The sequence below is a fragment of the Amblyomma maculatum genome, chromosome 8 (genome assembly GCF_055883805.1).
Source record: "Amblyomma maculatum isolate TAMU_Amacu chromosome 8, ASM5588380v1, whole genome shotgun sequence".
Taxonomy (NCBI): Eukaryota; Metazoa; Arthropoda; class Arachnida; order Ixodida; family Ixodidae; genus Amblyomma; species Amblyomma maculatum.
In genome coordinates, this window is record NC_139351.1 from 83,852,624 (window position 1) to 83,877,637 (window position 25,014).

The following is a 25,014-nucleotide window of genomic DNA, read 5'->3' on the forward strand; positions in this document are numbered from 1 at the left end:
TGTTGTTAGCATGATGTATAAGGCTCTCACTTTATATCGTGCCCTAAATATTTATGGCCGCATGATAACAGAATCTCATACACAATCACTTCATTGCACACTACGTGTGCTTCTGGTGCTTAACAGCGCATCCACATGGCTGGCTGTTAGTTATTCCTAGTTTGCACGCAACACAGTTTTTAGGGGCCGAGAACACCACGGTTGTATTCGCATTTTGGCCAAATAATATCAGGCTGTCTGGAAGCTTGGGCTTGAATGGCAGTGTAGCATGATGCCTCCGTTCACCGAGACCTGGACGATAGTAACATTGATTTCTGGGTTTCAACTTCTCGATGTACATACTTCAGATTTGTTGATGATTTTTAATATTTGCTAACAGCGATTGTGGCTCATTAGAGTCCCAGGCTTATAACAGTCTAAACAATATAACTGAAGGTGTTAATCCACATGTGTTAACCTGTGAGCTGCCCACACATAACTCCATGACATTTTAGAAACTAATTAACTTTACAGGCCAATCAAATTTGCTGGGCCTAACAGCCATGAACTATTAAGCTGTGCTGCAATATTACTCCCACACACCACGCTTTTAAAAAGAGTCGTTTTCAATTTTTGTTTTTTAAATTCTTTTTGGAAACCATGCCCGCGTATGAGGGCTGAAGGTTTTGAAGAGCAGTCGAAGAGATGAATAACGCTACAAGTATCTGTTACGCAAAAACGTCTCATGAAGTTTGAAACCTGGAAATTAATGAAACTCTATGGACCAGATTTTAAAATGCTCCTTACCTCAGTAAGGATGCCTTAAAAGGTAGCAGGTGCTTTTTTGTTAAATTTTAAAATACGCCCTATATAAAGAGCGCTTATTGAAGTGGATTAGAAAATTTAACTAAGGGGGCACGCTGCCGGTAAGGCATCCTCACTGAGATAAGGGGCCTTCTAAATTTTAGCCTAGGTCTCGATAAACGGAGGCATCTTGTTGTACTGCCATCTGAAAAGATTTGACACTGGCTGAAAATAATTGGTCACAGGGTGATTACAACCGTGGTGTTCTCAGCCTCTAAGACACTTGTTACCTTGTGCAAACTGGGAAAAGCTAACAGCGAGCACGTGGAAGAACAGTTAAGAACCGAAAACCATACGTAGGTTGTGGTAAAGGGGATGTATATCAGATTACCTTGTCCTGCGGCAACAAATTTAGGATATACAGGGCGATTCATAAGTGAGCGCCTTACAGATCATGCTCACAAGGTCAAGAAATAGAAAAGCGGAACCACGTCGACCATATTCTTGCGGGCGTGACAAAAGCCTGTAAAACTTTTCTGGTTAAATTCGTTTAATAGAAAAATGCAGAAATAGATTAACGCGTGCAATCATTGATGCTGAACAGATATAGAGTTCAGGCTCCACGTGAGAGTTCAACACGTCTGTGATCTTGACTGATAAAGAGTTCGCATGTCTGCGAATGTGATAGTGTTCTGCAGCACTAATTATGTGTTTTTTGTGGCGTATAAAAAAGCTGCTCAGGAAGAATAGAGTTTCTTGGAAGTTACCACCCCTGGTCTTCTTTTTTTATTGTCCTTGCCTTTTGTTGCACTACAGTGTCCTAAAGATGGAAATGTTGTGCGGCGAATACCATAACCACACCTTCACTTTCATTTTGAGCGTTCGTGCTTTGATTCAACCAACGTGTGTGACACAAAACATATAGGTGATAGATACTGAAAACTGCCACTCTGGGTAAACAATTTAACTACCTCGAGAGGTGGCACTTCTCAGATGCCAAGACCGGTTTGAACTCATCTTATTTTGCTACTGGAGCCACGACCCAATATAACTGTCATGAATCGACGAAAGACCGAAGGGACTGTGGCTTGGCTCTTATTGTTCATTGTCATTCTGCAGAAGGTTATAAAGCAAATTTATTTCTCTCTCTCTACTCTAGATACTGACCATAAAAGACTGTCAGGTCTGTAAATGCCTGCAACAGCATGTTCTACCTTAGTATGCATAAGCTTTGTCCTACTTCAGCCTTGTGTGTATTTTTTGCAGACCAGCATTGTGATCAATGTATATTGGGACACTACAAAATGTTTTGCTTTGTTGAAACGCAAACTAATATTAACAAGTCGCCCTTGCACCATTTGTAACTTATTTGATTTTATCCATAGCTACACACATGCAAACGAGAATGCACTCGCCTAACCTTCACAAGTGACTTATAGATAGCGGAAAATGTCGCCACAACAAAATATGGCGGGATACAGTTTCTCGATACGGTTCCCTGCGAAGAGCTCGGCTGTGTCCTCCGTAGCTGCTAGATAGTGGAAGTCTTGTGCAACGCCTAAACTACTAAGCATTGTTATACCCCGGAGTCTGCTGAACACCTCCGCAGCTGTTGAAGAGTGTGAACATTATGTAACATGCTTTGAGTTCAGTTTACTGCGCTAGTAGCTGCAAAAAACTCGGCTTTCAAAATTTTCTTGCATAGCAGCTTCATAGAGGTAGCTGAGACAGAGCATATCACTCAATCCAAATTAGCTGGGTTTCCTAATTGGTATACTCCAGTTCACTTGTTTACCTCAGTAAATCCACCAAGTAGATTATAAAGCAGGGTACCAGTAACAGCGTTTACACTCCAATAACTTAACAGACTTCATGCATAAAAGCAAAAATAGAATTCGGCAAGTATGTACAATCCAGAGCAAAAATTATTTAACCCAACTGACAATTGATTCCACTGCAATTTTTTTCAGTACCTTATTGAGGTATCTCGAACGTGTTTTAAGGAAAACGGGCCAGCATAGCAGTACAAAATGCGTCTTCTTGACGTTTCGCATTTAAAAGGGTAATACCACACCCTTGGCTTCATTGGTAGCATCTAGTTGTGGTGCGATATCTTGAAAACTAGTGTTTTAACGAACAGCATCTGTGTGCTGAGCCCCAGAAAAAAAACCGCAAGTACGAATATTCAGTGTTCGGTACGACCGACACGATGCAAAAACAGCCACAAATGCGGCTTTAGCTTCATCAGTACAGTCATATCAATGCTTAAACACACCAAATAATCAGCGTCGAATTGAATTGAGGAAGCAAACACCTCTATGAAATGCAAGATGATGCCCAGCTTCCGCTGGCGACCATCCATCGTTGCTTTTCCCGATGCCTGCATTTGCCACAAAATCGTGATGTTGTCGATAAACTGGACGTCTTGACAGCTCATTTATGCCGCACTGCGTAAGAAGCATTCTGCGTTCGGACTCGTTCGAAATGGGTAACTGTGCTTGAGTTGAGTCAAGCCTCTGAGAGCTCGCTGTTTCGCCGAGAAGTACCGGCAGTTGGCATGTGCAATAGACAGTGTCGCAGTCGACCTAACATTGCAACAGATTTTTTGAGACACATTTAAGCTCCTACTTCAGGAGCATGCAGCAAACGTTTTATTGGTTACGATGGCGTGCTCTATTTTCCCCACGTGCCTTTTTCTGTCCGCATAAATTCTAATATTATTTATTTATGCCTCAGTACCCCCTAACATAGTCAATAGCACACAGTGGCGAAGTACCAAACTAAAGGAAAGGCTTACCACTCGCTTTATGAGTAAAGAGCCTCAATACCTACCCAAAATTCGACCAGCTTGTGTAAACGTTGGCCAAGATAATCTATACTTTGATATCACGTTTCCGTCTGAAAGGCGCAGCCCCATTTAGCAGTGCCAGCCACCTCGGTGTGCCTTGTCCTCTACTGACGTCAGAACACGGATGCTCAATCAGTAATCACTGCTATGTCACCTGCCAGCTAACGTTTTCAGAGACGAGACCACGAATTTTCGTTGACCATTCTAAATCCGACTTAAATGCCGACGCAGAATTTCCTAGAAAAGTGTCAACTCAGAGCACTGAAAACCACCCTATGTCTCTTGACGTCATGACTGCATAGCATAGTCTGACTAAATTATTTTCACGCCGTGAAAAAAATGGCAATCGGCGCTTTTGCCTCCAAACATTCAAACATTCCTTCTCTATCAAAACCAAAACAGTATACCATAATCGCACGCTTCTAGGGCTTTTATCGATGCTAACAACGCCAACGTTAAATGTTCGCGTCAGAAAAGTTGCAACATTTGAGCATGCTTTGGGTACAATTCTCCATTATGGAAGCATTAGACTGAGCGCAAAGGTCAAAGCTAAAGCCTTTGCGGATGGTTTCGCTTTCGGCTCTATTCTGCTTCAATTTCCATTTATTACATCCTGTATTATCCACGAGCGATAAACGGTAGCGAGAGCAAAGAGTGCCGCTTTTGACATTGAAATCCATGGTAGAATGAAGAAAGCTCACTGTCGGACTCATTGTGCTACATGCAGATAGCGGCCACTAGTGTACGCCGCTAGCGGCAGCATTTTGTTACGAAGGTATGATTTCGGCCATTTCTGGTAGCGTTTGTAATGAGAAACTGCACTAGTGGTGATATTTCGCAATGTGTGTCTGCAATTGCACTCTGCAAGATGGTAATTCACCTGTTGCAGAAATTTGTACATACGCATTTCTGCAGGAACAAGCTTTTAGGAAAAGTTTACGAAAATTTGATTGCAGAACCCTTGAAATCCGGGTCGCAAGTGCTATACTCCTGCCACGCGGTCTGTCTTTCTACTTCTCGCTCAAAGATGACATTCTCTTTATTTTGGGTGGTCTTCATTTCTTGTATTTGCATCTGACTACAATAATGAGACTGGAGATAACAAAGGCATATATATTTGCTTTCGTTTGGTTTGTGGGGTTTAACGACTAAAAGCGGCTCAGGCTACGAGAGACGCCGTAGTGGAGGACTCCGGAAATTTCGGCCAACTTGGGGTTCTTTAACATGCACTGACATCGCACAGCCCCACGATGCCTTGCTTATCGCCTTCATCGAAAAGTGGCCGCTGAGGCCGAAACTCGACCCCGCATCTTTGGGAACAGTAGTCGAGCGCCGTAACGACTGCGCCGCCCTGGCGGAGTAAAGGTAGATATGTTGGCATTGTGTGTCATGATGACGAGGAAGTTGACAGCTTCTACGAAGATGTAGAGTCAATAATGCGGAAAGGAAAGACTCAGTATACTGTACTAATGGGTGACTTCAATGATAAGGTAAGGAAAAAGCAGGCAGGAGACCAGGCAGTCGGTGACAATGAAATTGGCTTTAGAAATAACAGGGGGGAGTTATTTGTTGAGTTTACAGAGCGCAATAACCTAATCATGAATACCTTCTTGAGCAAACGTAAGAACATTAGATGGACATGAAATGTTCTAACGGGGGGACTAAAATGAAATTGACTTCATACTGTGTCCTATCCCCGCCATTATGCAGGATGCAGAAGTAATCGAAAAAGTGCGATGCAGTGAACACAGGATAGTAAGATCTCAAATCAGTCTAAATCTGAAGAGGGAACGAAACACTTTAGCAATAAAGAAGTCCGTCAACGAATTAGCGGTGAGGGGGAGGGCAGAAGAGGCCAGGACCTCGCTACAGAATAGATATTCAGCTCTAACCGAGGATGAAGGTATTATCTAGGAGCTATATGAACAATAATATATATATATATATATATATATATATATATATATATATATATATATATATATGAAGGAAAGAAGCCAACAGTCGGTGAGGCCAAGGAAAGCATTAGGAATTATGTTTTGTCTATTTTTGAATTTTTACTTCGATAATCACAGAAATGAGTAATGTAATCTGCTTAGGAGCAAGATAATTAAACACAAAGTAGAAAAAAAAACAACGTGACGATGATGGGGACCGAACCTACGACCTCCGAATATCGCGTCCGGTGCTCTTCCAACTGAGCTACATCGGCCGCTGTCCCCCCTGCTACTTTCTCGGGTATTAATGTTGTCTGTATACGAACCTTGAAAGTGTTCACCAGCGCCACCCTCAACCATAGCGGCGGACGTGGAACGTACTGTATTACCGCCAGAGTAAGGTAGGCTTCTTTCCTTCATGTATTATAACGAGCACACTCATTTCCCCTATATATATATATATATATATATATATATATATATATATATATATTGCTACTAAGATGACGAAGCGGGCAGTGGCGCGGGGCGGAGTGCTCGCGGCAGGCCCGCTGGTTCATCGTCATTTCATCACGTCGTTCTGTTTCTGCTGTGTCGCAGTGTTACATCGCTTGTCATGCATCCTCGTAACATTCGGTTGGAGGTGCGGTTCATCCCCATCCTCGCCATGCACCGTCCAAGCCAACCGTACGCCTGGTCCATCGACCGAGAGCCCGTGGAGATCGCCGCCCAGCTCTGCCCCGGCCCTTTTTGCTCAGACCCGACCAGTCGCTCTCCCCAGCCCCATCTCCAGCCCTGACCACAACACACGACGACCACGAAGAGACCAAAACCGACCCGACCGACCCCACAACGACGCGACCTCACGACCACTCGAGCGAAGACAGCACCCCCACACAATTCGTTCGGCGCCTCCATGAGCCTTGGCCTTCAGCAAACGGTGAAGATTGCACCTGATGCTCCGGGGCAAGAATTCATCCCATTTTCGCATTTATTGTGGTGTCCAGCGTTTCATGTCCTAATCCTGTGTCTGTGTTCATCGTCACTTCATGCATTGGATTTCTAGCAATCGATCTGGATGATCGCTCGGTGGCCCCGGATAGTGCTACGAAGATGACGAAGCGGGCAGTGGCGCGGGGCGGAGCGCTCGCGCCAGGCCCGCTAGCCATTATATATATATATATATATATATATATATATATATATATACCGGATGTCCCAACTAACTTGAACCAAGAAATACAAAATAAGTCATTTGAGGTAGGTCAGTGAAACCAATTGCATTCAACTGCCAGCCTCCTTGCGCACTACAGGCGATTTTTTGTTTTGCAATTACTTAATTAGCTAATTATGTTAATTTTTCTGATTTATTAAATATCGGCTTTAGACCAAACATGTGAATTGGAAACTTGTAGAGCACCTTCAGAAACCCCCATTCCATTAATTGCGATAACGAAAGTCTCAGGTGTATCTTTTTTTCTGGGCTCAAAAGAAAGCCCGCGAAATACAAATAATACCACGTGACTAGTGCATTTGTGCGCCGCGATTGTGGTGCTCTCAGTCGTGGTTTGAGCGAACAAAATTAGGTGCGGCCGTGTCTCCTTTGCCCCGTTAAAGCGGCAGGCCGATATGCCTGCGATGGCTTCTTCACCCGCGTCCGACAGCCGGCCCACGTGATGGTGCAAGTAGCACCGAGAGCGGCGAGCCGACACCACCGGGATTCTAACAAACTCTCCTTCTCTCCCATCAGCGAACTTTACGGCAAACGGATGAGCGATAAGGTATCAGCCACTGAATCTGCGCATACAGGCTTGGGTAAAGGGGCGAGATGGCATCTGACTCGACTAAAATTAGCGCTGCACCTTCATTTGCCGGTTCTTTATCGTCATCCGCCTGTCGGGATGTAGGCTGCTGCGGTGCACAGGCCTGGCCAATATCGCGGTGACGACGGGCGAGCTCGAGCTCGCTCCAACCACCGCCAACATTTCTGCCTGCCGCTCCAACGGGACCATCGGGTCACGGCCGCAGCTGATTTCGTTCGCTCAAACCACGACTGAGAGCACCACGATCGCTGCGCTCAAATGCGCTAGTCACGTGGTATTATTTGTATTTCGCGGGCTTTCTTTTGAGCCCGGAAAAAAGATACACGTGAGACTTTCTTTATCGCAATTAATGGAATGGGGGTTTCTGAATGTGCTCTACAACTTTTCAATTCACATTTTTGAAATAAGGTGAATATTTATTAAATTAGAAAAATTAACATAACTAGCCAATTAACTAATTGAAAAACAAAAAATTGCCTGTAGTGCGCAAAGAGGCTGGCAGTTGATTGCAATTGGTTTCACTGACCTACCTCAAATGTATTATTTTGTATCCCTTGGTTCAAGTTAGTTGGGACACCCGGTATATATATATATATATATATATATATATATATATATATATATATATATATATATATATATATATATATATATATATATATATATTCATATATATATATATATATATATATATATATGGAGCGGCAAGCCGTTGAAAACAGGAGAACAGAGAACAAGGAAAAGATGTTCGATGATCTTGACATGACGTTTTAATGAAAGATGGCGGACCTAGCTCGAGCGCGCCTGCCCACGCCATTGCCTCTTGTGATCGCCCGTAGAACTACTCGGGGCCACCGAGCGATCGTCCGATCGGTCGACGAAGAAGTGAAAGTCGATCAGATTAATGTTATGGCGATGATGTGTCGATCGGTGATGACAGAAGAGGTAGAATGTAACGGCTTGCCGCCATACTGACCGATGAAGCCTCGCCCAGGACGCTTTCGGACCATCGGTCGCCAAGATCAGACAGTGGAGGCCAAGGCACGCACCGCATGGCATAAGCAGGGAGGATGTCATCATGTGTAGCGGCGTCTTGGGTCGTGGGGTCTTTGTTTGGCACATCTGGCCTGTCGGCTCATATATGGTCGTTCGGTTCTCCCGTTCTGTCTTGTGGCTATGTGTGACGTCTGGGGTCAGTCTCTCCTTCATCGTGTCTTGTGGTCGGTGGGGGGGGGGGGGGATGGGGGGGAGAACGGGGAGGTGGAACAGCAAGCTCTTGCTGCGTCTGGCAGGCCTTGCGATGCCTCCTAACTTTCTGGCCACGGCCCAATAAGTCGCAGGATTTCGAATATTTGGTGAATATGAGGGATGATGATGACATACCCGGCATCTCCAGCCAAATGTTGCTGGAGCTGGAAGGCGATTAAAGCAGGAGAACAGAGAGCAAGGAGATGTTCGATGACCATGAGATGACGTTTCAATGAAAGATGGCGGACCTAGCGAGAGCGCGTCTGCCCATGGTCGTGCCTGCTTTCTCCTCCTTTTTCGTCCGCAACAATATATATATATATATATGCTACATTCCCTGACAAAGGCCGGACCCCGGCCGAAACGTCGGATTAAAGTGTTGTTATTTTCACCGTGTGTCACCTACTTCAAATTTATATATATATATATATATATATATATATATTGCTACGAAGTTGACGAAGCGGACAGTGGCGCGAGGCGGAGCGCTCGCGCCAGGCCCGCTAACCATTAAAGCATATTTTATCGTCATGTCATCAAGTCGTTGTTTTTGTTGAGTCGCCGTGTTCCATCGCTTGTCATGGCACCACGTAACATTTGGTTGGAGGTGCGGTTCATCCCCATCCTCGCCTTGCCCTGTCGTAGCCAACCGTACGCCGGGTCCATCGGCCGAAAACCCGTGGAGATCGTCGCCCAGCTTTACCCAAGCCCTTTGTGCTCAGACCCGGCCAGCCGCTCTCCCCAGCCCCGTAGCCAGCCCTGACCACAACACATGATGACCAGGAAGAGCCCTAAGCCGACCCGACCGACCCCACGACGAAGCGACGTCACGACCACTCGAGCGAAGACAGCACCCCGTCCAAGCCGTTCGGCGTGTCCATGAGCCTTGGCCTTCAGCAAACGGTGAAGATTGGACCTGATGCTCCGGGGCAAGCATTCATCCCATCTTCGCATTCATTGTGGTGTCCAGCGTTTCATGTCCTAATCCTGTGTCTGTGTTCATCGTCACTTCATGCAATGGATTTCTAGCAATCGATCGGGACGATCGCTCAGTGGCCCCGGGTAATGCTACGAAGATGACGAAGTGGGCAGTGGCGCGTGGCGGAGCGCTCGCGCCAGGCCCGCTGGCCATTAAAGCAATTTCATCGTCATGTCATCCCGTCGTTCTGTTTTTGTTGTGTCGCCGTGTTCCATTGCTTGTCATGCCACCACGTAACAATATATATATATACATATATATATATATATATATATATATATATATATATATATATATATATATATATATATATATATATATATATATATATATATATATATATATATATATATATATAGTGGCTGCAGCAACCATAGTTGTACATAAAGAAAGTAAAAAACTTACTTTACACAAAGGTGTGGGCACACTATCTCCCCAAACTATTCACAGCTTGCTTAAAGGAAGTATTCAGAGACTTGAAATGGGAGCAGTTAGGGATAAGGGTAGATGGAGAATACTTCAGTAATTTGCAATTAGCTGATGACATTGCCTTTGTAAGTAACTCAGGGGATACAATTCACAAGAATTATTGATGACCTAGGCAAGAAAATAGAAATGTAGTCTTGAAAAGCAATACGCAGAAGACTAAGGTAATGTTCAACAGCCTAGGGAAGGAACAGCAGTTTACTTTAGTTAGCAAAGCACTGAAAGGTGTAGCTTCTTAAGATAGGTAGTAACCGCAGATCTGGACCATGAAAGGGAAATAACAAGAAGAATAAGGTTGGGATAAGGCGCATTTGGCAAGCACTCGCAGATTATGACTAGCAGCTTAGCAGTACCTCTCAAGAGGAAAGTATACAACAGTTGCATCTTACCTACCCTCACTTATTGGGCTGAAACGTGGAGGCTAACGAAGAGGGGTTTACTTAAGTTGAGGACAATGCAGAGGGCTGTGGAACCAAAACGGTTGGGGTAACATTAAGAGATAGGAAACATGGAGAGTGGGTCAGGGAAATAATACAAGTTACTCACATTCTAGTAGAAATGAAAAGAAGAAATGGGCATGGGCAGGACATGTAGTGTGAAGTGACGATAACCGGTGGTCGTTAGGGTAACAAACGGGATTCCAAGGGAACGAAAGTGTAGCAAGGAGCGGCAGAAAGTTAGTTGGTCGGATGAGGTTAAGAAGTACGCAGGGGTCAAGTGGTTGCAGTGAGCGCAAGACTGGGTTAATTGCTGTAATATGGGAGAGGCTTTCGCCCTGCAGTGGGTATAGTCAACCTGATGATGTGGAGGATGAATAAACTTGGGCAAAGTACCTGGACATGGATGAGGATGCGTGAGGGAAGCTTCCATCATTTAGGGTTCCGTGTCGAACAACAGAACATGGTTACTGCTGCATTCATAAAAATGTTAGCGGATATTATGTTAAAGATAATAAGATACGTTATTATATCGCCTTTGATTCAAAGAAATATATAGCACAGGACACAAAATATGATGTTTTAGATAAAAAAAATCTAATTAGGCAATCTATGCGCCCGCAAACATATATCTGCACAGTAAACAATTTTAGAATGCAGACTGAGGAGCGCTGAGGTAAAAGTACGCATTGGCAAGAGAAAATACTGACATTGTTCTAGATCACAAAAAGATGATTACAGTAAATGTAAGTCCCGCTGAAAGAACATTTTCTTTCAAATTCGGAGGGAGGTGTCTAGTTACTATATAAATTATTGCAGAAAGATAATTATGGAGAAGAACTCTTATGAGCAGCGGACAGTTATGAAAGCTAAATTTAAAAGTGTATATGTGCATCAACCCTTTCTCCACAGCTGGCAATGGCTTAGGAAACTTACCGTGGCAGTCCTTTTTCATAGAAAGGAGGCTGAAGAAGTGCGCATGGGATCTCTGTAAGTATGAAGATGCGTTTGAGCGCAGTGTTACTCAAAATATAATTTGTGGGAAGGAGCAGCGCTGTTGTTACGCATTAGTAATCAATGATTGCTTACTGAAAGTGCCCTCTAGACTTTCTAATAATTATGAATACACTTAAGTATAATCAATCTGAAAAAAGCCACTTACTAGTGTTTTTTTGCTTGGTTCTAGTGTCCAACAAAAATTTAATAATAAAATATATTCGCAGCTCACAATTAGGATTCATCGACAGTTAACCCATGCTTTCAATTCTATAAAATCGCAATTACTTTTATAACCTTCTCCCATTAGCGAAACAATAATGTAATTATGAACTTACTTGGTTCTTCCCACTAATCTGTAAAAGCAATGCCTAGAGTGCAAAAAACCCTATCTCTAAAAACCAGAGACCATTTTTCTCTTGTTTACAGACTGAAAAATAAACCACAAAACTCTACAGGGAGCAAAATAAACCGTCAAAATTCTTCAAGAAAATATTATTTGTAAAATACGCTTTTACTAAAGGAGATTTGACCCCTGATGGATCGAATACAAATAAAAAAGGAAATGTCAGCCAAGCAGCGTTAACGCCTACTTAGGATCGCAAGGGTTGCAATCTCAATGCAATATTTTTTTTATGCATTGTATGCCGACCTCGGAAACTGCCCATCACCGCGACTCGATTTAGGGAAAAAATCATTGATGAAAGACAGTCCTAGAAAAACATATTCCACACTTGATGGTTCTGACACAGAGAACTTCATTCACGCGCACGCGTACATCATGACAGCTACGCTCAGAGATGCGTACTGACCTACTTGGTCGTTCTCAGTGGAATAGAGAGAGTTGTCTCCAGAAACACTTGTCGACCAGCTGTCAAGGCAAAATAGTGTAAGGAAAAAAATATAATTAGCAGATGCTGCAGCATATAGCTGTCGTGACATCTCGAAGCCACGCTTATATAGCAAAGCCGCGCTGATATAGCTGCATACGGTATTGTAGGATTTAGTTTTCTCCATTTTGTTTAACAGGTGGCATGAAATGTAGCATGAAAAATAGCTTTCTTCGAGCGTCTGAGAGAGATTAAAATATATAATTTTATTTCTAAAATAGTTGAATTTGCTAGCAGGGCAGAAACGGGAGCATATACCATTCGCATGTGTACAACCATGATTTAAACCTCGAAGACAAACAAGGTAATGAGCACCGCAAAGCTTTTATGTGAAACGTTCTCACTTAATTATTATGCATGCACTTCACCATTCAGTTCGTGAAAGCTGCTAACTACAAAGGGGAAAAAGAAACACTACTGAAGTAAGGTGTTCTCGCGAGGGAAAAGCCTGCAGGAAGCTCGAGCTTACACAATTCCGTGAAGCCCTTTGGTAACCTGTAATGCAATACTAGTTACCGTTTCGCATATTTCATTTCTAAAGTTCACAGCAGTGAAATTATGTCTGTAATATTTGTGGAATCATATATATATATCGTCTATATGCGAAAACAAAAGGTAGCTTTCCGTTGCACAAAATGCCAAGCGTCAAAATAATGTGATACCTAATAGTTAAATGATCTGTGACGCTGTATGCGGTATAATTCGATAACTAGCGATTAGTAGCAAATGCAAAACGATAGTTTATACAGCTTCGTTGAAAAAGCCGCTGGCGTAGTCATTGTAGCATTTGTTGCAACCGTGTGTAGAAATAACTGATTGCTGCGAAAATTACTAGTATCATTATAAAGTGTGTTTCTAGTGATTGATCATTGATTGATGTGTGATAGGCGATGACGAGTTAAATTAAAGCCTCGTAATTATTAGATTAATAAATGAAATACAGGAATAAAAAAGAGGTGTTCGCATGTGTTAAATTGGTTTAAAAAGGCAGGTAATATTTGCTGATGAGAAGAATTTGTCTGTAATGAAAGATAAGAAACTTTCAATAATAATAATACACAAAAAGATATAACTAGAAATGAACTTGAACAAAACGTTGCGGGCTAGTTGGTTCATCGCAAGGGGGAAAACAGCGCAAGCTAAACACGGACAAAAAGGGAGGACGAGACACACACAGCGCTGACTTAAAACTGAAGGTTTATTTCAGACACGTCGGTAAATATACAGTAGCATCAAGGGATACAACATCAGCCTCGTTGGGAACAGTCATTGCCATCAGAAAACGTACAGGTAAACACAGATTATCCAGCTCTCGATAAGAACTGCAATTCTTTATCTATAAGGGCTATGGAGGGGGTGCTGACACAATGCTCTTTAAGATGCGCAATGTTTAAAGCTTCAATAATCTCTCGCGTGGTTTTGTCACTACAGCTGCTTATCACGCTCGTGTTGCCCAACTCAGGGGGCATTTGCAATCTCGGCAATGGATGCCCAGATGGCCCGAGATTCGTTGCGTAACATTGTGATTGTGCTCAGACAATCTCTTGTTGAGGCATCTGCCGGTTTGGCCTACATATGCATGGCCGCAAGACAAGGGGATGGAATATACAACACCCTGAGCACAGGAAACGAACTGGTCGCGATGATTAACTGTGCATCCTGTTTGCTTACAACCCATCTGATTAACGCGCTTGCAGAGGCTGGACAAGCGATCCGGGGCTGAAAATAAAACGCCTATTCCTACTCTTTTTCCTATTTTTCTTATGTTGTGGGAAATCCCGTGTACGTAGGGGATGACCGCGATCTTGCCCTTATCTCTGACTCTTTTGTCTTTTGCTTTCAACAATGCCTCAGCCACTGAGGTTATGAGGGTTAGCGGGTATCTAGCCTATAGTAATCGGCTCGTCTGGGTTAAAACGCTGTTTTCCAGTTTGTGGTTGCAGGATTTTTTGAATGAATTGTCAAAACATGAATTGATGATACTGTGCCTAACTAACTTTGAGTGCGCTGAGTCAAAAGGAAGAAGTGATTTGTTGTTTCGAGGCTCAAAGGCCCAGCACACATGACTGGGGTTAAAATAAACTCCCAATTCTAAAAACCGTATGGAGCCATTAGTAGGAAGTTCATGAGTGACAATCAGTGGGCACAGAGTGCTTGCAAAATTGCTAAGAACTTTGGAAGTTTCGGAAGGGAAGACGTCCTGTTCACACTGTAACAACAAAAGATAATCATCCACAAATCTAAAGATTTGTTTCACATCGCTTCTCTGAACGGACCTGAGTAGTGCTCTATCTTTCATGGCCAAGTAAAGATCACTGAGGATAGGTGCAATGGATGAACCAATACAGATGCCATTCTTCTGAATGAAAAGTGAACCGTTCCATTCCGCGAAGGTGGATCTCAGGTATGTTGACAGTAGCTCAAGGAAGCCGGCAGTTGAGACACAACTCGCATTCTGAAATTTTACAGCTCCATGCTGGTCGATACAATCCTTAATGCAATTAAGTAAGTCGTCACGGGGGATGGAATAATATAAGTCATTTACGTCGATAGAACATCCTGTTAATGTCAATTCGGAGTTAGCTTTTAGAAAGTCAACCACAGGTCCTGCATTTTTTACCAAAAATGGGTCGTGAACAGTTAGTAGCTTGAGTTGTCTCTGTAAAAATGATGCAACAGACTTCTTCCAGGTCTCCGTCTCTGAAACTATTACACGAAATGGACGATCCACCTTATGGGTTTTTACCGAGAAAAACATCTCCAAGCTCAGGTGTTTGCTGCTTTCAATCGCACTACACAGCTTTCCTAGGTTCAAATGTTCACACAGTTTCTTAGCTCTGTTTTTTACCTTCTTTAAGGACACATTGCTGCACTCATCGAAGGACATACCGATGGCTTCAAGGGCTTTTTCCATGTACAGTCTTTTTGGCAAAGCCGCAAAGCCCCCTTCCTTGTCCGAAGGGAGGATTCAACATGGAAAAAGCCCTTGAAGCCATCGGTACGTCCTTCGATGAGTGCAGCAATGGTTCACCCATTGCACCCGTCCTCAGTGATCTTTACTTGGCCATGAAAGATAGAGCGCTACTCAGGTCCATTCAGGGAAGCAATGTGAAACAAATTTTTAGGTTTGTGGATGATTACCTTGTGTTGTTACAGTGTGAACAGGACGTCTTCTCTTTCGAAACTTCCAAAGTTCTTAGCAATTTTGCAAGCACTCTGAACCCATTGATTGTCACTCATGAACTTCCTATTAATGGCTTCATACGGTTTTTAGAATTGGGAATTTATTTTAACCCCAGTCATGTGTGCTGGGCCTTTGAGCCTCGGACCAACAAATCACTTCTTCCTTTTGACTCAGCGCACTCAAAGTTAGTTAAGCGCAGTATCATCAATTCATGTTTTGACAATTCATTCAAAAAATCCTGCAACCACAAACTGGAAAACAGCTTTTTAACCCAGACGAGCCGATTACTACAGGCTGAACACCCGCTAACCATCATAACCTCAGTGGCTGAGGCCTTGTTGAAAGCAAAAGACAAAAGAGTCAGAGGTAAGGGCAAGATCGCGGTCATCCCCTACGTACACGGGATTTCCCACAACATAAGAAAAATAGGAAAAAGAGTAGGAATAGACGTTTTATTTTCAGCCCCGGATCGCTTGTCCCGCCTCTGCAAGCGCGTAATCAGATGGGTCGTAAGCAAACAGGATGCACAGTTAATCATCGCGACCAGTTCGTTTCCTGTGCTCAGGGTGTTGTATATTCCATCCCCTTGTCTTGCGGCCATGCATATGTAGGCCAAACCGGCAGATGCCTCAACAAGAGATTGTCTGAGCACAATCACAATGTTACGCAACGAATCTCTGGCCATCTGGGCATCGATTGACGAGATTGCAAATGCACCCCTGAGTTGGGCAACACGAGCGTGATAAGCAGGTGTAGTGACAAAACCACGCGAGAGATTATTGAAGCTTTAAACACTGCACATCTTAAAGAGCATTGTGTCAGCACCCCCTTCATAGCCTTTATAGATAAAGAATTGCAGTTCTTATCGAGAGTTGGATGATCTGTGTTTAGCTGTACGTTTTTTGATGGCGATGACTGTTCCCAACCAGGCTGATGTTGTATCCCTTGATGCTACTGTATATTTACCGACGTGTCTGAAATAAACCTTCAGATGTAAGTCAGCGCTGTGTGTGTCTCGTACTCCCTTTTTGTCCGTGTTTAGCTTGCGCTGTTTTCTCCCTTGTGATATAACTACGATAACAGAAAGAATAGAGAAACAAAGAAGTGGAAATGTAGCGAGTCTATATAAAGCGCTACCGTGTCATACCGTTAACAAGGAAGCTAACAGTATTTTTAATTTGTATTTAACACTGAACTTTTTGTTATAACGCTCCTATTCTTTCGACGCCTGCGTGTGCTTGTGGGAGCACGATTCTAGTCGAAAGAGAATGGAATAAGCCGGCAATTTGGTGGCTGTAGGTGGCGGACTTTGTTGGATGTTCAAGGGGGGGAGTAATTTCGTGGTTGTCGAATGTTTTGTAGTGTGCTGATGATGATGTATGGTATATATCCCCAAAGTTTTTATTTTTTATATCACCCAAAGCTAACACATTTAGGTTTGGCAAATGTTTTACTGATATATTTTGTGGTAATATCTGAGCGGATTACGTGTACCTGTGCTCTACAGTGTTAACCGACATGAAACGGCATCGCTTTAATTCCGAAGTTTCCTGTGTGAGTGTGTGGCCCTCGTTTCCGGAGGCACAAGCAGATCAGCGCTGTACCAATGCCCCAAGTTATACCATACAAAAGCTGCAATTAAAAACTGAAATGAATAGAAAACTGAAAAACAAATATGCCTTAACAGCACATTTTAAACCACTGTAATTCGGCACCAGTCGGGGCACACTAACCATCCTCTCGGCGGGAACATGTAGTACATGCCGTCATATTTCGCCTATTATCTTGTAACCTGTTTTTTATACATTACATACTTTTCTCAGTGAGAAATTGCGTACACTGTTAACCGATTCTTCTTTATTCAACCTTAATATTTGTCCTAATATTACGACCGATAAATAATGTCTAGTAAATTCATAACGAAGAAGGTTGTTGCAAGAAGATTGCAATAAATCGCATATGTTAAGTGTAATGGAAGCGTCGTCTGATATTCGCCTATCAGTGAATATGTCGCAGGTCGGCCATGTGTTTAAGTTATGACTGAAAATAATGTTACGTGGAAGATTTACAGTCCCATGCAAAGCTGTCCGCACAACTAAAGTTGATGAGGGCACCGATTTCACAACACTCAGCGTCGTCGTCTTCTCCGAGTCTGTTGCACTTCTTCATCCTCATCACGAACAGCGAATACAGCTAAGTAACACTACCCCCCCGCGGGAAAAGCACAGTCCCTGTGCGGTCTATGTTAGCGATATAGGACGTTGATAATAGGGTTTTAGACGGGACACATGCACTATTTCGGAGGTTGGAGCTGTGGACGGGGACTTCGGAACCACAAATTCAACTTCGTAGGTTACGTTGGTCACGGTGCGCAAAACACGGTAAGGGCCAGTGTAACGGGGCAAAAGTTTTTCACACAAGCCCACTCGACGGCACGGGAGCCACAGCAAAACGAGAGATCCAGGAGTGTAGTGGACATCACGGTGGCGGCTGTCGTACCGGATCTTTTGGCAGTCTTGGGACGCAGAGAGCCTGGCATGAGCTATCCGGCGGGCATCATGAGCGCGGTTGACGGCATCACTGGTGTAAGTACTGGTGGCGTCTGCCGCGGGTAGAGAGGTGTCGAAGGGTAGTAACGGGTGTCGGCCAAATAATAAATAAAATGGGGAGTATCCAGCGGTAGAATGGACAGATGAATTGTAGGCGAATGTGACAAAGGGGAGATGAACGTCCCAATCTCGATGGTCGTCAGACACATACATGACCAGCATGTCTGTGAGGGTACGGTTTAGACGTTTCGTGAGGCCGTTGGTTTGGGGGTGATATGCGGTGGTGAATTTGTGGCGGACGGAGCACGAACGGAGAAATTCGTCAACCACTCGCGACAGGAAACAGCGGCCACGGTCAGTTAGTAGTTCACGAGGAGCACCATGATGAAGAATAACGTTTTCTAGAAGGAAGTCAGCGACGTCTGTGGCGCAGCTGGTCGGGATGGCTCGGGTAATAGCGTACCGAGTAGCGTAATCGGTGGCGACGGCGATCCATTTGTTCCCCGAGGTGGAAACTGGAAAGGGGCCAAGGAGGTCAACGCCTATACGGGAAAACGGATCAGTTGGTATGGGTGTCGGCTGCATATGACCTGAAGGCAAAATTGTGGGCTTCTTCCGACGCTGACACAGTTCACATGCGGCAATGTACTGCTGGACAGAGCGGTAGAGCCCCGACTAGTAGAAACGTCGGCGCAGGCTGTCGTATGTGCGAGAGACACCCAAGTGGCCAGCCGTGGGAACATCATGGAACTGTTCAAGGATGGTGGAACGCAGGTGTTGGGGAACGACGAGCAAAAGGTCTGTGCCATCTGGTCGCATATTACGTCGGTATAGGGTATTCTCGTGGAGCGCAAATAAGGCGAGAGATGAGTCAGGGCGGTCGGAAGTAAGACGGAGGATAATGGAATGCAGAGAAGGATCTAAGTGCTGTTCCTTGGTAATGTTGGCAAAGGCGGAGCCAGACAAGACACATGCATCCTCGTCAGAGTCTGTAGAACTAGGGGAGTCGACGGGATGACGTGACAAACAGTCTGCATCTTGGTGAAGCCGGCCGGACTTGTAGACGACGGAAAAGATGTATTCTTGTAATCGTAGCGCCCAGCGCCCCAAACGGCCAGTAGGATGTTTGAGAGAGGAAAGCCAGCACAAAGCATGATGGTCTGTTATCACAGTAAAATGGCGGCTAAACAAATAAGGGCGGAATTTCGTAATAGCCCAGACAAGCGCCTGGCACTCTCGCTCTGTAATAGAATAATTTTGTTCCGGTGTTTAGAGGAGGCGGCTGACATACGCAATCACCCTTGTACGGCCGTGTTGTCGCTGAGCGAGTATAGCTCCTATTCCATGGCCACTTGCGTCGGTACGGAGTTCAGTATTGGCGGAAGGGTTGAAGTGGGCCAAGACTGGTGGAGTACGTAGAGCAGCAATAAGCTCTGAGAAAGCTGCAACTTGTTCAAGGCCCCAATAGAATGAAACGCCTTTCTTGAGGAGTTGGGTGAGCGAACGAGCAAGGACTGCGAAGTTCGGGACGAATCGTCGGAAATGAGAACATAGGCCAATAAAGCTTCGGAAATCGCTGGATGAGCGCGGAGTGGGAAAATCTCAGACGGCACGTATTTTGTCAAGGTCAGGCTGAACACGGGAAGCATTAACCAAGTGACCAAGCACTTTGATTTCCCGATGGCCGAAACTGTATTTCTTTGAGTTGAGTTGAAGGTCGGCGCGGCGGAATAGCTCGAGAATGGTAGAAAGGTGAGGGAGGTGGCTGTCAAAAGTGGATGAGAAAACAATGACGTCGTCTAAGTAACAAAGACAAGTCGTCCACTTGAAGCCGCGCAGCAATGAGTCCATCATCCGTTCGAAAGTTGCAGGGGAGTTACATAGGCCAAAAGGCATGACTTTGAATTGATAAAGGCCGTCAGGGGTGATGAACGCTGTTTTTTCACGGTCTCTCTCGTCGACAGAAATCTGTCAGTAGCTGTAACGAAGGTCGATGGATGAAAAGTAGCTGGCTCCGTGCAAACTATCAAGCGCGTCGTCGATGCGCGGTAGAGGATATACATCTTTTTTGGTTAACTTATTCAAATGACGGTAGTCAATGCAGAATCTCCAACTGTTATCCTTCTTCTTGACCAACACGACAGGGGATGCCCAGGGGCTACTGGAAGGCTCGATTATGTCGTTCGCTAACATTTTTTCGACCTCCGTCTGAATGACGCGTCGCTCGGCAAGCGAAACGCGATAGGGCCGCCTGTGAATAGGACTGGCGTCACCGGTGTCAATGCGGTGGGTGACAACTGTCGTTTGACCCAATGGGCGGCTACCGAAGTCGGAAATGTCACTGTAGGTAAACAAAAGCTTGTGTAATACAGCGGCGAATTCAGGTTGCAGATCAGCTGCAATCATGCTGTTAAGCGGAACAGGGCGCAATGTGGACGACGAGGGGTTGTTGGCAGGGACGGCAGTTGTATGATCTGTAGACAGAGCTGAAATGGCACAATCGGTAATCGGGGACAGACCAGCTAATGAAATTCCCTCGGGCAGAACTTGAGTTGAAAAGCTGAAGTTAAGGACAGAAAGTGCGGTGCGGTTCTAAGAGATGTGCACAATTAGATGAGGAAGGGTGACGTGCCGCTGCAACATGACATCAGTAATGGGACAAGCGAGATAATCGCCATCTGGGACGGGTGGAAATGGCGACATAGGTATGTAAACGGCAGTTTCAGGAGGAAGGCGGCTAAATTGTGCTGATCGAAGGCGGGGTGAGGAGGAGGGGGCTTCAGAGCAGAGCGGAAGTTCCAAGCGAAGTAGGCCGCTAGAGCAGTCAAAAAGGGCAGAGTGGGCTGTTAAGAAGTCAATGCCAAGGATAACGTCGTGGGGGCATTCATGTAGGACGGTGAACAACACTGGGGCATGACGGTCAGCAATTGTAACTCGCGCCGTACACATGCCAACCACGGCAGCAGGGCTGTCAGTGGCGACGCGAACTGTGGACGAGACGGCTGGCGTAAGGACTTTCTTGAGGCGACGGCGAAATGAGGAGCTGAGAACGGACTGTTGGGCGCCTGTATCAATAAGAGCAGAAACGGGAACTCCATCCACAAGGACGTCGATACGGTTATTTTGTAGGGCAGGGGTGAACAAAGGTTTTTCGGTCAAGGGTCATAAATGCAGCGTCACCTCCGGGAGCTGCATTGGCTAGTTTTCCGGTACGTGGCCAGCATATGACGGTGGCGAACTGCGGCGAGGATGAGGAGAACGCGAACGTCGTGCTTGCGGGGATGGTGAACGGTTTGTAGCATGGACGGTGGAACCGGGGTCAGCAAGGGTCTGATCTGGGCGAGGTGGGGAATAGCGAGGGGCATAGTCTCCGCGGCGGTCGACGTAGGTGTACTGACGAGACGGCGTGTACCAGCGACTACGGCAGTGGCGGGAAATGCGGCCAACGCGAGAACAAGTAAAACAGATGGGGCGATTACCGTGGATACGCCATTCATTTGGGTTGCGCTAACGATATCGGGGTGAGAAACCGGCGTTGGTTGAGGTGACAGCAATTACTGGAGGGGCAGGTCCTGAATCCATGGTGTCGGTGGTGCTGGTAGAAGGCAGGCCCATATTCGCAACCTCTTGGCGAACAAGAGCCTTAATAAGTGATATGGTAGCCAGGGTGTTGTCGGGTGTATGCGACAGCGAGGCCGCTGGAGTCATTGCGTCAAGCTCTTGGCGGACAATGCGTGTCAAAGTGCTGTCGTTAGCAGCGGTAGAGGAGTCGGGATATCGATACAGGAGGAGCTAGCAGCCGTGTTCGGCAGCCGGTCGAAACGGTGAGATATGCGCCTCTGTTTCGCCTGCTCGAAACGTCGGCACACCTGCAGCACAGAGTCCACGGTGGAGCAATCCCTGCACAACAGGAGATTGAAGGCATCGTCGGCAATGCCTTTTACTATATGGCCGACTTTATCCTCCTCAGGCATGCCTTGGTTGACTTTGCGGCATAGAGACAGGACGTCTTGGATGTAAGTGAGATAAGATTCTGTAGACGTTTGGGCGCGAGAGGCGAGCGCTTTTTTGGCGGCAACGTGACGGCCAATAGGCTTTCCTAATAGGTCGTACAGCTTCTGTTTGCAAATATCCCAAGATGTTAGCTCGTCTTCGTGGGTTTCAAACCACACCCGCGCGGTCCCAGCCAAGTAAAATATTACATTCGCTAGCATGAGTGTGGCATCCCACCTGTTGTGCTTGCTCACGCGCTCGTATAGGGCTAGCCAGTCGTCTACGTCGACGTCGTCGGTCCCGCAGAAGGTTCCGGGGTCACGGGGGTGGGCCTTTACAACAGCAGGTGCGGCGGCTGTAGAGGTAGAGGCATCGGTAGTCATCGTGGTGGTTCCGATGTGGCGGCCGCTGCGGAGATCCAGCTTGTGACAGGGGATCGAATAGATTCACCTCCACCACGAGATGTTACGTGGAAGATTTACAGTCCCAAAGCTGTCCGCACAACTAACGTTGATGAGGGCACCGATTTCACAACACTCAGCGTCGTCGTCTTCCCCGAGTCGGTTGCACTTCTTCATCATCATCACGAACAGCGAATACAGCTAAGTAACAATATTTGTTTTGCTGTCATAAGCAAAATGCTGCGCTCTTCCTTTTCTTTTCACGGAATACTCTTCAGTTGCAGGTGTGAATGTACACGACAAAATCGGACAAGCGGCAGTGACTGTTGCTGTTAATGAACATATAATCTCGCGGGGAAGAAAGTACCGCAAGTGATTCGTCGCGCATGTGCACTTTCCATGACTCACATTGATGGCCTTAAACCTTGAATGGATTTTGAAACAACCTTACCTCACATGTGCAGAAAGATTAACACGCATATTTTGCATATTTTCCTGCTTATTGAGGACGCTGGCATGCTTTGGCATAGTCAGTCTGGTTAAACTTCGACATGGTTAAAATCGGCTACTCCCGTTTGAGATGCGAAACGGAGATACTTGTCCTGTTTAAGATGGTTTTCGACTTGTCCTGGTCGAAATTACTCCGGGGCCCTCTACTACGGCTCCTCTTTCTTTCTTTCCGTTCTCACTTTCACCTCCTTGGCGCGGTTCAGCTGTCCACACACGTGTGACAGATACTGCGCTTTTTTTTCGGTGAACTAATTATTACTATCAAAGGCGCTTAATATTGTGACGCCCAGAAATAGAGACAAGAGAAGATGAGGTCGAGGAATAAGCGGCTCGTGCTGGGATTCGCTCGCTGGGCACCAAGCGTTCCAGGCTGTGCTGGTGTGCTGTTCTGCATTCTTCTCCTGACTGTTGATCCTGTCTTGTCTGCAAGCCTGACCGTTCTCTCTGGTGAGGCCATTTCACGTCGGGAGATTGGCCAGTATTTGTTTTAAACCGAACCTAGGATTCATGTACAATTAGGCCTATAATATCTCTGGCTTCCCCAGGGGGGGGTTCGGCATCCTGGTTTGCCAGTGTGCCGGCCCAAAGCTTGGACTTGGAATCTTTCGGACGAAATGGAATAAGTATAATACCGGTGGCATTTGTACCAATTGGGGATGGATTCCTGAAGTTGAAAAATCCAAAAATAATCCAGGAGCAGCTAAAGGCGGTCACCCCTCACTACCTAGAAATCTCTGAGGTGCGTCCGTTTGGCAGGAGAGGTATCCTATGTAAGTCCTCGAATATACAGTGTGTATCGGACTTGCTTCGATGCACATCGTTTGCATCATTGCCTGTTAAACCTTTTATACCTGAACAGCTGGCATGTGCAAAAGGTATTATACGCGGCGTGGATTCGTCGGCTTCTCCGCAAGAAATGATTGAAGAATTTAATAAGGCTGGCATTGGCATCTTATCACTATTCCGTTGCAGCAGGGATGCTGCTGGCTCTAGGGTGCCGACAGAATCAATGATAGCGACGTTTGCCGGGGCTAACTGTCCAACAGAGATTAAAGTATTGCACATTGTGTACCGTGTAGATCCCCTGCAGCCTCGCCCTTTGCAGTGCTAAAACTGCTGGCGATTCGGACACAGCAGCAAGGCGTGCAAATCCGCATCACGCTGCAGACTGTGCGGAGACAACCATTCATCTGACGTGTGCACTTCTGCTGTGGTAATTTGCGCACTATGTCACGCAGATCACCCTGCTGATGATGGTACATGCCCAAAACGCGCAGATGAACAAACTGTTCTTAACATCATTCAGCATAAAAGGTGTTCTAGAACAGATGCCTATGCCCAGCTAGCCCATAAGAGGAATTTGTATGCAGCTTGTGCAAAAGCAATAGCTTCAGACGTGGAAACAGGCATAACAAAGTCGGTTGTCTAAGCTGTAGAGAAATCTCTTGAGGGTTTCTTCGAGCGTATGTTAAGCACATTTACAGAGGCAGTGTCACAGGTCATAGCTACAAAGATTGGTTCGACCGAAATTGCAGCTTTGCAAGTTGGCAACCCTGGTATAGCTGAATGCCATGCTCCTATGGTTGCTAGGGCCTCAGTTGAGGGAGATTCTACCCAGACGACGCCTGCTCCTTTTTTGTCAATGAAAGTACAGGGACAGGGTCCTGTGGATACCCACGTGTCCACCGTTTACTCATTGGATGTAGAGATGCCATGTTCGTCCCAGAAGCGTCGCGATTCTTCCTCTCCCTCAAAATCCGCCCATTCTAACACTAAAAGTAAAAAAGGTTCCCCTAATCCTAAGAATAACATTGATGTCTTAAAGGAGGCTGTTGCAGCCTCCCGGATTCTACAATAATCATGGCGGGGTTAAAAGTACTACAGTGGAATTGTCGCTCAATTGCATCTTCGTTTCACGATTTACAGAATCTCATCTTAAATTTCAACCCA